At 62.5% G+C, this 10,158-nt stretch overlaps 1 non-coding gene across 1 annotated transcript; it reads left to right on the top strand.

Annotated features, from left to right (window-relative positions):
- The first annotated feature begins 2,221 nt into the window (after nt 1–2,221).
- Nucleotides 2,222–2,340, top strand: LOC131868746 (5S ribosomal RNA). The gene has a single exon (XR_009367187.1). It is a non-coding gene; the product is annotated as a 5S ribosomal RNA (ribosomal RNA).
- The last annotated feature ends 7,818 nt before the right edge of the window (nt 2,341–10,158 follow it).

The following is a 10,158-nucleotide window of genomic DNA, read 5'->3' as shown; positions in this document are numbered from 1 at the left end:
GGCTCCTGCGTGGGTGGGTGCTAGGGTGGGTTTCAAGGTGGACGCGAGGGCGGGTGCCAAGGTGGGTAACAAGTTGGGTGTTAGGATGGGTGAGTGCTAGAGTGGGTGCCAAGGTGGGTGGGTGCTAAGGTGGATGCCAAGGTGGTTCACAGGGTGGGTGGGTTCTAGGGTGAGTTCCAAGGTGGGTCACAGGTTCAGTGCTAGGGTGGGTGTCAAGGCGGGTGTCGAGGTGCCTGGGTGCTAGGGTGTGGATGCCAATGTGGGTCATAGGGTGGGTACTAGGGTGGGCTGCAATGTGGGTGCCAAGGTGGGTAACATGCTCGGTGGGTTCTAAATTGGGTGCCAGGGTGGGTGTGCACCCACCTTGCCCGAGGTGGGTGCCAAGGTGCCAGTGTGGGTGGGTGCTAAGGTGGATGCCAAGGTGGGTGAGAAGGTGGGTGATAGGTTGAGTGGTAGGATGGGTGGGTGCCAAGATGGGTCACAGGGTGGGTGCAAGGGTGGGTAGGTGCTAGGGTTGGTGTCAGGGTGGGTGGGTGCTAGGTTGGGTTCCAAGGTGGGTGCGAGGGTGAGTGTCAAGGTGGGTCACAGGTTAGGTGCTAGGATGGGTGAGTGCTAGGGTGCAAAGGTGCCAGGGTGGGTGCTAGGATGGGTCGATGCTAGGGTGAGTGGCAAGGTGGGTCCACAAGTGTCAAGGTGGGTGCCGAGGTGGGTGCCAAGTCGGCGACTGCTATGGTGGATGCCAAGGTGGGTCACGGGGTGGGTGCCAAGTTGCTAGGTTGGGTTCCAAGGTGGGTGCCAACGTGGGTGCTAGGGTGCGTGGGTTAAAGGGTGTGTCACAACGTGGGTGCCAGGATGGGTGCGCACCCACACTGGCCAAGACGGGTGCGGGTGCAAGGTTGGGTTCCAAGCCCGGTCACAGGCTGGGTGCTAGGATGGGTGGGTGCCAAGGTGGGCACCAGGGTGGGTGCACCCACCCTGGCCAAGGTGGGTCACGGGGTGGGTCCTAGGGTGGGTAACGGGGTGGGTACTAAGGTGCGTGCCAAGGTGGGTCATAGGGTGGGTGCCAAGGTGGGCACCAGGGTGGGTGTGCACCAACCCTAGCCAGGGTAGGTCACGGGGTGGTTGTCGGGGTGGGCGTCAAGGAGCCAAGGTGGGTGGCAAGTAGCCAAGTTGCGTGCCAAGGTGGGTGTCGGGGTGGGTGCCAAGGATCCAAGGTGGGTGCCAAGGAACCAAGGTGGGTGTCTGGGTGGGTGCCGAGGTGGGAGCCAGGGTGGGTCCCAAGGTGAGTGCAAAGGTGGGTGCCAGGGTCAAGGTGAGTGCCAATGTGGGTTCCAAGGTGCCAGGGTCAGGGTGAGTGCCAATGTGGGTTCAAAGGTGCTAAGTTGGGTGCGAGGTTGGGTGCGAGGGTGGGTGGGTGCCAAGGTGTGCTAGGTGGAAGCCCGGGTGGGTCGGCATCCCATGGGTGTCGAGTTGGGTGCCTGATGGGTGCTTCTTGTCAAGTTTTAGTCGTCGGGACTCATTTCGAGCCTTAGAGGTCGTTTCTTGTCCGGTTGCCCTGTCTTCGACCTGGGAACCCAATTTTGGTCCTCGGGTCCCATTTTTTTTTGTCTCGCATCCCACTTTTGGCCTGTGGCCTTTTCGGGGTCGATTCTCGTTTTGGGCATCAGAGCATGTTTCTTCTCCTAAAACCCAATATTTGTTTATTAAGTCTCGGAACACATTTTTGTTCTCGTGGACCCATCATGGGTCTTGGAACGCATTTGTGGTCCTTGGGTCCCATTTTGCATCCCGAAACTTGTGTTTTGGTGCTTGATCCCTATTTTGGGTGCCCACCTTGCACCAAGTGCGCACCCGGGGCAAACCGAGCGCCTTGGTGCACCGGGGCAAGATCGAGCGTGCACCCGAGGCGCCCCGAACATGCACCAAGGTGCACTCGGCCCACATGTGAGCGCAGGTCGTTGCGCCCGAGGTGGTGTGTGGGCACCGCGTTGCAGACGGGACACTGCACGCACACGACGCCCCCTCCAGGTGCACGCACGTAGGCCGGGCCGGGTGCACACCCGACGCCCTAGCAAGGTGCGCGCACCCGGGCAGGGCTCACACTTGGCGAACGGGGCGCACTTCGCGAGGGAGGGTGTGCACCTCGACGGGGGTGGGTGGCCGGGGTGGATTCGCACGTGGGTCGCGGTTTGCTAAGTACACACTGCGACAAGCTCATAACGGGTGCGATCATACCAGCATTAGTGCACCGGATCCCATCAGAACTCCGCAGTTAAGCGCGCTTGGGCCGGAGTAGTACTGGGATGGGTGACCTCCCGGGAAGTCCCGGTGTTGCACCCTTTTTTAGTTTTTCGCCGGGCGTCGCAATGCTATTTGAATAAACCTTTTGCCCGTTTGCGTTCTCGTCGGGGCCGGGCCGGGCCGGGGTGCGCTGCCCGCACTACCGCGCGCGCGGGGGGCGACACCGAGCGCGCACCCGAGGCACCCCGAGCACACAGGCCACGGTGCAACCCGGGCGTTGTGCGCGCACCCCGGTGCGCCCGAGGTGCTGCGCGCGCACCCAGGTGAAATCGGTGTGCACCTCGGCCAGTGCGCGCTCGGTCGAGTCGCGCACGTTGGCCAAGGTGCACGGTGATGTTTCTTACTCTAAGGTTCCGCACCAGACGCCCGGGACAGGTGAGCGAAGCTGGGCGGGGCCGGGTGCGCGGCCGGGGCAGGTGCACGCAGCTGGAGAGAGCTTTGGAGCACACTTCGGAGCGCACCAATGATGCGCTCCATTCAAAAGTTTCCTGAAAAGGCAAAAAAAGTTGAGATTATAGAATTTCCCACTTGAGAGATTGTAAAAAAAAAAAATTTAAAATGAAGGAAACGCGGGTGCCAAGGTGTGCGCAGCCCAGCCAAGGTGTGCGCACCAAGGCGCCCACCCTGGCGAAGGTGCACGCAAGGTGCGCACCCGAGGCAAACCGGACAATTAACCCAACTTTCGACTTCGCGCGCACCTTGGAGCGCACTTCGGAGCGCTCCTTGGTGCGCACCAATCTTGGGCACCTCGGAGTGCACCATGGCGCCCACCAAGGTGCGCACCCGGGGCAAACCGAGCTCCGACTTCGTGCGCACCTTGGAGCGCACGAAAGGTGCGCACCATGGCGCCCACCAAGGTGCGCAGCCCAGCCAAGGCGTGCGCATCAAGGTGCGCACCCTGGCGAAGGTGCGCACCCGGGGCAAACCGAGCTCCGACTTCGTGCGCACCTTGGAGCGCACAAAAGGTGCGCAACCCAGCCAAGGTGTGCGCACCCCGGTCAAACCGAGCTCCGAATCGTGCGCACCAGAGGTGCACGCCATCGTGCGCACCTTGGAGCACACTTCGGAGCCCTCCTTGGTGCGCGCCGATGTTGCGCACCTCGGAGCGCACCCGGGGAAAACAATGCAATTAACCCGACTTTCGACTTCGTGGGCACCTCGGAGCGCTCTCGGGTTCGCACCTCGGAGCACACCGAGGTGCGCACCTTTGATGCGCTGCCTTCACCAATTTCCAGAAAAGGCAAGAAAACATTGAGAAGGTGTGCGCACCGAGGTGCCCACCCTGGCGAAGGTGCACGCGAGGTGCGCACCCGGGGCAAACCGGGCTCCGACTTCGTGCACGCCGCACCTTGGAGCACACTTCGGAGCGCTCCTTGGTGCGCACCAGGGCGCGCAACCCAGCCGAGGTGCCCACCCCGGCGAAGGTGCACGCGAGGTGCGCACCCGGGGCAAACCGGGCTCCGACTTCGTGCACGCCATGGTGCCCACCGCGGCGAAGGTGCACGCGAGGTGCGCACCCGGGGCAAACCGGGCTCCGACTTCGTGCACGCCGCACCTTGGAGCACACTTCGGAGCGCTCCTTGGTGCGCACCATGGTGCCCACCAGGGCGCGCAACCCCGCCGAAGGTGCACGCGAGGTGCGCACCCGGGGCAAACCGGGCTCCGACTTCGTGCACGCCGCACCTTGGAGCACACTTCGGAGCGCTCCTTGGTGCGCACCATGGTGCCCACCAGGGCGCGCAACCCCGCCGAAGGTGCACGCGAGGTGCGCACCCGGGGCAAACCGGGCTCCGACTTCGTGCACGCCATGGTGCGCACCGCGGCGAAGGTGCGCACCCGGGGCAAACCGGGCTCCGACTTCGTGCACGCCGCACCTTGGAGCACACTTCGGAGCGCTCCTTGGTGCGCACCAGGGCGCGCAACCCAGCCGAGGTGCCCACCCCGGCGAAGGTGCACGCGAGGTGCGTACCCGGGGCAAACCGGGCTCCGACTTCGTGCACGCCGCACCTTGGAGCACACTTCGGAGCGCTCCTTGGTGCGCACCATGGTGCCCACCAGGCCGCGCAACCCAGCCAAGGTGTGCGCACCAAGGTGCACGCGAGGTGCGCACCCGGGGCAAACCGGGGTCCGACTTCGTGCACGCCGCACCTTGGAGCACACATCGGGGCGCTCCCGGGTTCGCACCGGCGTTGCGCACCGTGGTGGGCACCTCGGAGCACACCAAGGTGGGCAGCGAGGTGCGCACCTTTGATGCGATGCCTTCACTAATTTCCATAAAAGGCAAAAAAAAAACGAGATTTTAAAATTTCCGTTTTGAAAGATAGTGAGAAAAAGGGAATGCTGGTGCCATCTTGAGCCCGCCCTGGTGCGCAGCCCAGCCAAGGTGTGCGCACCAAGGTGCCCACCCTGGCGAAGGTGCGCGCCCGGGCAATTAATCCAACTTCCAACTTCGCGCGCGCCAGGGTGGGAGCGCACCCAACAACCGGGCCTGGGAAGAGCCAATGCGAGAAACCCCACCAAACGCTCTGACAAAAAAAGAGGGGGCGCTCCAGTAACCCCGCTTCGGAGCGCACCCTGGGCAAACCCAGCCAAGGTGCCCACCCCGGCCAAGGTGCAGGCGAGGTGCGCACCCGGGGCAAACCGGGCTCCGACAACGTGCACGCCGCACCTTGGAGCACACTTCGTAGCGCTCCCGGGTGCGCACCTCAGAGCACACCAAGGTGGGCAGCGAGGTGCGCACCTTTGATGCGCTGCCTTCACTAATTTCCAGAAAAGGCAAAAAAAAAAGGAGATTTTAAAATTTCCGTTTTGAAAGATAGTGAAAAAAACGGAACGCGCGTGCCATCTTGAGCCCGCCCTGGTGCGCAGCCCAGGTAAGGTGCCCACCCTGGCAAAGGTGCGCACCCGGGCAATTAACCCTACTTCCGACTTCGTGCGCGCCAGGGTGGCAACCGGGCCTCGGAAGAGCCAATGCGAGAAACCCCACCAAACGCTCCGACAAAAAAAGAGGCGGCGCTCCAATAACCCCGCTTCGGAGCGCAGCCGGGGCAAACCCAGCCAAGGTGCCCACCCCGACGAAGGTGCACGCGAGGTGCGCACCCGGGGCAAACCGGGCTCCGACAACGTGCACGCAGCACCTTGGAGCACACTTCGAAGCACTCCCGGGTGCCCACCGGCGTTGCGCACCGTGGTGGGCAGCGAGGTGCGCACCTTTGATGCGCTGCCTTCACTAATTTCCAGAAAAAGGCAAAAAAAAATGAGATTTTAAAATTTCCGTTTTGAAAGATAGTGAAAAAAAAGGAACGCGGGTGCCATCTTGAGCCCGCCCTGGTGCGCAGCCCAGGCAAGGCATGCGCACCAAGGTGCCCACCCGAGGTGCACACCCGGGGCAAACCGGGCTCCGACTTCGTGCAGGCCGCACCTTGGAGCACACTTCGGAGCGCTCCTTGGTGCGCACCATGGTGCCCACCAGGGCGCGCAACCCAGCCAAGGTCTGCACACCAAGGTGCCCACCCCGGCGAAGGTGCACGCGAGGTGCGCACCCGGGGCAAACCGGGCTCCGACTTCGTGCACGCCATGGTGCCCACCGCGGCGAAGGTGCACGCGAGGTGCGCACCCGGGGCAAACCGGGCTCCGACTTCGTGCACGCCGCACCTTGGAGCACACTTCGGAGCGCTCCTTGGTGCGCACCATGGTGCCCACCAGGGCGCGCAACCCAGCCAAGGTGTGCGCACCAAGGTGCACGCGAGGTGCGCACCCGGGGCAAACCGGGGTCCGACTTCGTGCACGCCGCACCTTGGAGCACACATCGGAGCGCTCCCAGGTTCGCACCAGCGTTGCGCACCTTTGATGCGCTGCCTTCACTAATTTCAAGAAAAGGCAAAAAAAAACGAGATTTTAAAATTTCCGTTCTGAAAGATAGTGAAAAAAACGGAACGCGGGTGCCATCTTGAGCCCTTCCTGGTGCGCAGCCCAGGCAAGTTGTGCGCACCAAGGTGCCCACCCTGGCGGAGGTGCGCGCCCGGGGCAATCCGGGCTCCGACTTCGTGCACTGCATGGTGCCCACCAAGGCGCGCAACCCAGCCAAGGTGCCCACCGCAGCGAAGGTGCACGCGAGGTGCGCACCCGAGGTGCACACCCGGGGCAAACCGGGCTCCGACTTCGTGCACGCCGCACCTTGGAGCACACTTCAGAGCGCTCCTTGGTGCGCACCAGGGCGCGCAACCCAGCCGAGGTGCCCACCCCGGCGAAGGTGCACGCGAGGTGCGCACCCGGGGCAAACCGGGCTCCGACTTCGTGCACGCCATGGTGCCCACCGCGGCGAAGGTGCGCACCCGGGGCAAACCGGGCTCCGACTTCGTGCACGCCGCACCTTGGAGCACACTTCGGAGCGCTCCTTGGTGCGCACCATGGTGCCCACCAGGCCGCGCAACCCAGCCAAGGTGTGCGCACCAAGGTGCACGCGAGGTGCGCACCCGGGGCAAACCGGGGTCCGACTTCGTGCACGCCGCACCTTGGAGCACACATCGGGGCGCTCCCGGGTTCGCACCGGCGTTGCGCACCGTGGTGGGCACCTCGGAGCACACCAAGGTGGGCAGCGAGGTGCGCACCTTTGATGCGATGCCTTCACTAATTTCCATAAAAGGCAAAAAAAAAACGAGATTTTAAAATTTCCGTTTTGAAAGATAGTGAGAAAAAGGGAATGCTGGTGCCATCTTGAGCCCGCCCTGGTGCGCAGCCCAGCCAAGGTTTGCGCACCAAGGTGCCCACCCTGGCGAAGGTGCGCGCCCGGGCAATTAACCCAACTTCCAACTTCGCGCGCGCCAGGGTGGGAGCGCACCCAACAACCGGGCCTGGGAAGAGCCAATGCGAGAAACCCCACCAAACTCTCTGACAAAAAAAGAGGGGGCGCTCCAGTAACCCCGCTTCGGAGCGCACCCTGGGCAAACCCAGCCAAGGTGCCCACCCCGGCCAAGGTGCAGGCGAGGTGCGCACCCGGGGCAAACCGGGCTCCGACAACGTGCACGCCGCACCTTGGAGCACACTTCGTAGCGCTCCCGGGTGCGCACCTCAGAGCACACCAAGGTGGGCAGCGAGGTGCGCACCTTTGATGCGCTGCCTTCACTAATTTCCAGAAAAGGCAAAAAAAAAAGGAGATTTTAAAATTTCCGTTTTGAAAGATAGTGAAAAAAACGGAACGCGCGTGCCATCTTGAGCCCGCCCTGGTGCGCAGCCCAGGTAAGGTGCCACCCTGGCAAAGGTGCGCACCCGGGCAATTAACCCTACTTCCGACTTCGTGCGCGCCAGGGTGGCAACCGGGCCTCGGAAGAGCCAATGCGAGAAACCCCACCAAACGCTCCGACAAAAAAAGAGGCGGCGCTCCAATAACCCCGCTTCGGAGCGCAGCCGGGGCAAACCAAGCCAAGGTGCCCACCCCGACGAAGGTGCACGCGAGGTGCGCACCCGGGGCAAACCGGGCTCCGACAACGTGCACGCAGCACCTTGGAGCACACTTCGAAGCACTCCCGGGTGCCCACCGGCGTTGCGCACCGTGGTGGGCAGCGAGGTGCGCACCTTTGATGCGCTGCCTTCACTAATTTCCAGAAAAAGGCAAAAAAAAATGAGATTTTAAAATTTCCGTTTTGAAAGATAGTGAAAAAAAAGGAACGCGGGTGCCATCTTGAGCCCGCCCTGGTGCGCAGCCCAGGCAAGGCATGCGCACCAAGGTGCCCACCCGAGGTGCACACCCGGGGCAAACCGGGCTCCGACTTCGTGCAGGCCGCACCTTGGAGCACACTTCGGAGCGCTCCTTGGTGCGCACCATGGTGCCCACCAGGGCGCACCCGAGGCAAACCGGGCTCCGACTTCGTGCACGCCGCACCTTGGAGCACACATCGGAGCGCTCCCAGGTTCGCACCAGCGTTGCGCACCTTTGATGCGCTGCCTTCACTAATTTCCAGAAAAGGCAAAAAAAAACGATATTTTAAAATTTCCGTTCTGAAAGATAGTGAAAAAAACGGAACGCGGGTGCCATCTTGAGCCCTTCCTGATGCGCAGCCCAGGCAAGTTGTGCGCACCAAGGTGCCCACCCTGGCGGAGGTGCGCGCCCGGGGCAAACCGGGCTCCGACTTCGTGCACTGCATGGTGCCCACCAAGGCGCGCAACCCAGCCAAGGTGCCCACCGCAGCGAAGGTGCACGCGAGGTGCGCACCCGAGGTGCACACCCGGGGCAAACCGGGCTCCGACTTCGTGCACGCCGCACCTTGGAGCACACTTCAGAGCGCTCCTTGGTACGCACCAGGGCGCGCAACCCAGCCAAGGTGCTCACCCCGGCGAAGGTGCACGCGAGGTGCGCACCCGGGGCAAACCGGGCTCGGACTTCGTGCACGCCGCACCTTGGAGCACACATCGGAGCGCTCCCGGGTTCGCACCAGCATTGCGCACCTTTGATGCGCTGCCTTCACTAATTTCCAGAAAAGGCAAAAAAAAGAAAAAAATGAGATTTTAAAATTTCCGTTTTGAAAGATAGTGAAAAAAACGGAACGCGGGTGCCATCTTGAGCCCGCCCTGGTGTGCAGCCCAGGCAAGTTGTGCGCACCAAGGCACCCACCCTGGCCAAGGTGGGTCACGGGGTGGGTCCTAGGGTGGGTAACGGGGTGGGTACTAAGGTGCGTGCCAAGGTGGGTCATAGGGTGGGTGCCAAGGTGGGCACCAGGGTGGGTGTGCACCAACCCTAGCCAGGGTAGGTCACGGGGTGGTTGTCGGGGTGGGCGTCAAGGAGCCAAGGTGGGTGGCAAGTAGCCAAGTTGCGTGCCAAGGTGGGTGTCGGGGTGGGTGCCAAGGATCCAAGGTGGGTGCCAAGGAACCAAGGTGGGTGTCTGGGTGGGTGCCGAGGTGGGAGCCAGGGTGGGTCCCAAGGTGAGTGCAAAGGTGGGTGCCAGGGTCAAGGTGAGTGCCAATGTGGGTTCCAAGGTGCCAGGGTCAGGGTGAGTGCCAATGTGGGTTCAAAGGTGCTAAGTTGGGTGCGAGGTTGGGTGCGAGGGTGGGTGGGTGCCAAGGTGTGCTAGGTGGAAGCCCGGGTGGGTCGGCATCCCATGGGTGTCGAGTTGGGTGCCTGATGGGTGCTTCTTGTCAAGTTTTAGTCGTCGGGACTCATTTCGAGCCTTAGAGGTCGTTTCTTGTCCGGTTGCCCTGTCTTCGACCTGGGAACCCAATTTTGGTCCTCGGGTCCCATTTTTTTTTGTCTCGCATCCCACTTTTGGCCTGTGGCCTTTTCGGGGTCGATTCTCGTTTTGGGCATCAGAGCATGTTTCTTCTCCTAAAACCCAATATTTGTTTATTAAGTCTCGGAACACATTTTTGTTCTCGTGGACCCATCATGGGTCTTGGAACGCATTTGTGGTCCTTGGGTCCCATTTTGCATCCCGAAACTTGTGTTTTGGTGCTTGATCCCTATTTTGGGTGCCCACCTTGCACCAAGTGCGCACCCGGGGCAAACCGAGCGCCTTGGTGCACCGGGGCAAGATCGAGCGTGCACCCGAGGCGCCCCGAACATGCACCAAGGTGCACTCGGCCCACATGTGAGCGCAGGTCGTTGCGCCCGAGGTGGTGTGTGGGCACCGCGTTGCAGACGGGACACTGCACGCACACGACGCCCCCTACAGGTGCACGCACGTAGGCCGGGCCGGGTGCACACCCGACGCCCTAGCAAGGTGCGCGCACCCGGGCAGGGCTCACACTTGGCGAACGGGGCGCACTTCGCGAGGGAGGGTGTGCACCTCGACGGGGGTGGGTGGCCGGGGTGGATTCGCACGTGGGTCGCGGTTTGCTAAGTACACACTGCGACAAGCTCATAAC

Source organism: Cryptomeria japonica, unplaced genomic scaffold (genome assembly GCF_030272615.1).
Source record: "Cryptomeria japonica unplaced genomic scaffold, Sugi_1.0 HiC_scaffold_218, whole genome shotgun sequence".
In the NCBI taxonomy this organism is placed as follows: domain Eukaryota; kingdom Viridiplantae; phylum Streptophyta; class Pinopsida; order Cupressales; family Cupressaceae; genus Cryptomeria; species Cryptomeria japonica.
The sequence above is the reverse complement of the archived record's forward strand: the minus strand, read 5'-3'. Positions and strand labels throughout refer to the sequence as shown.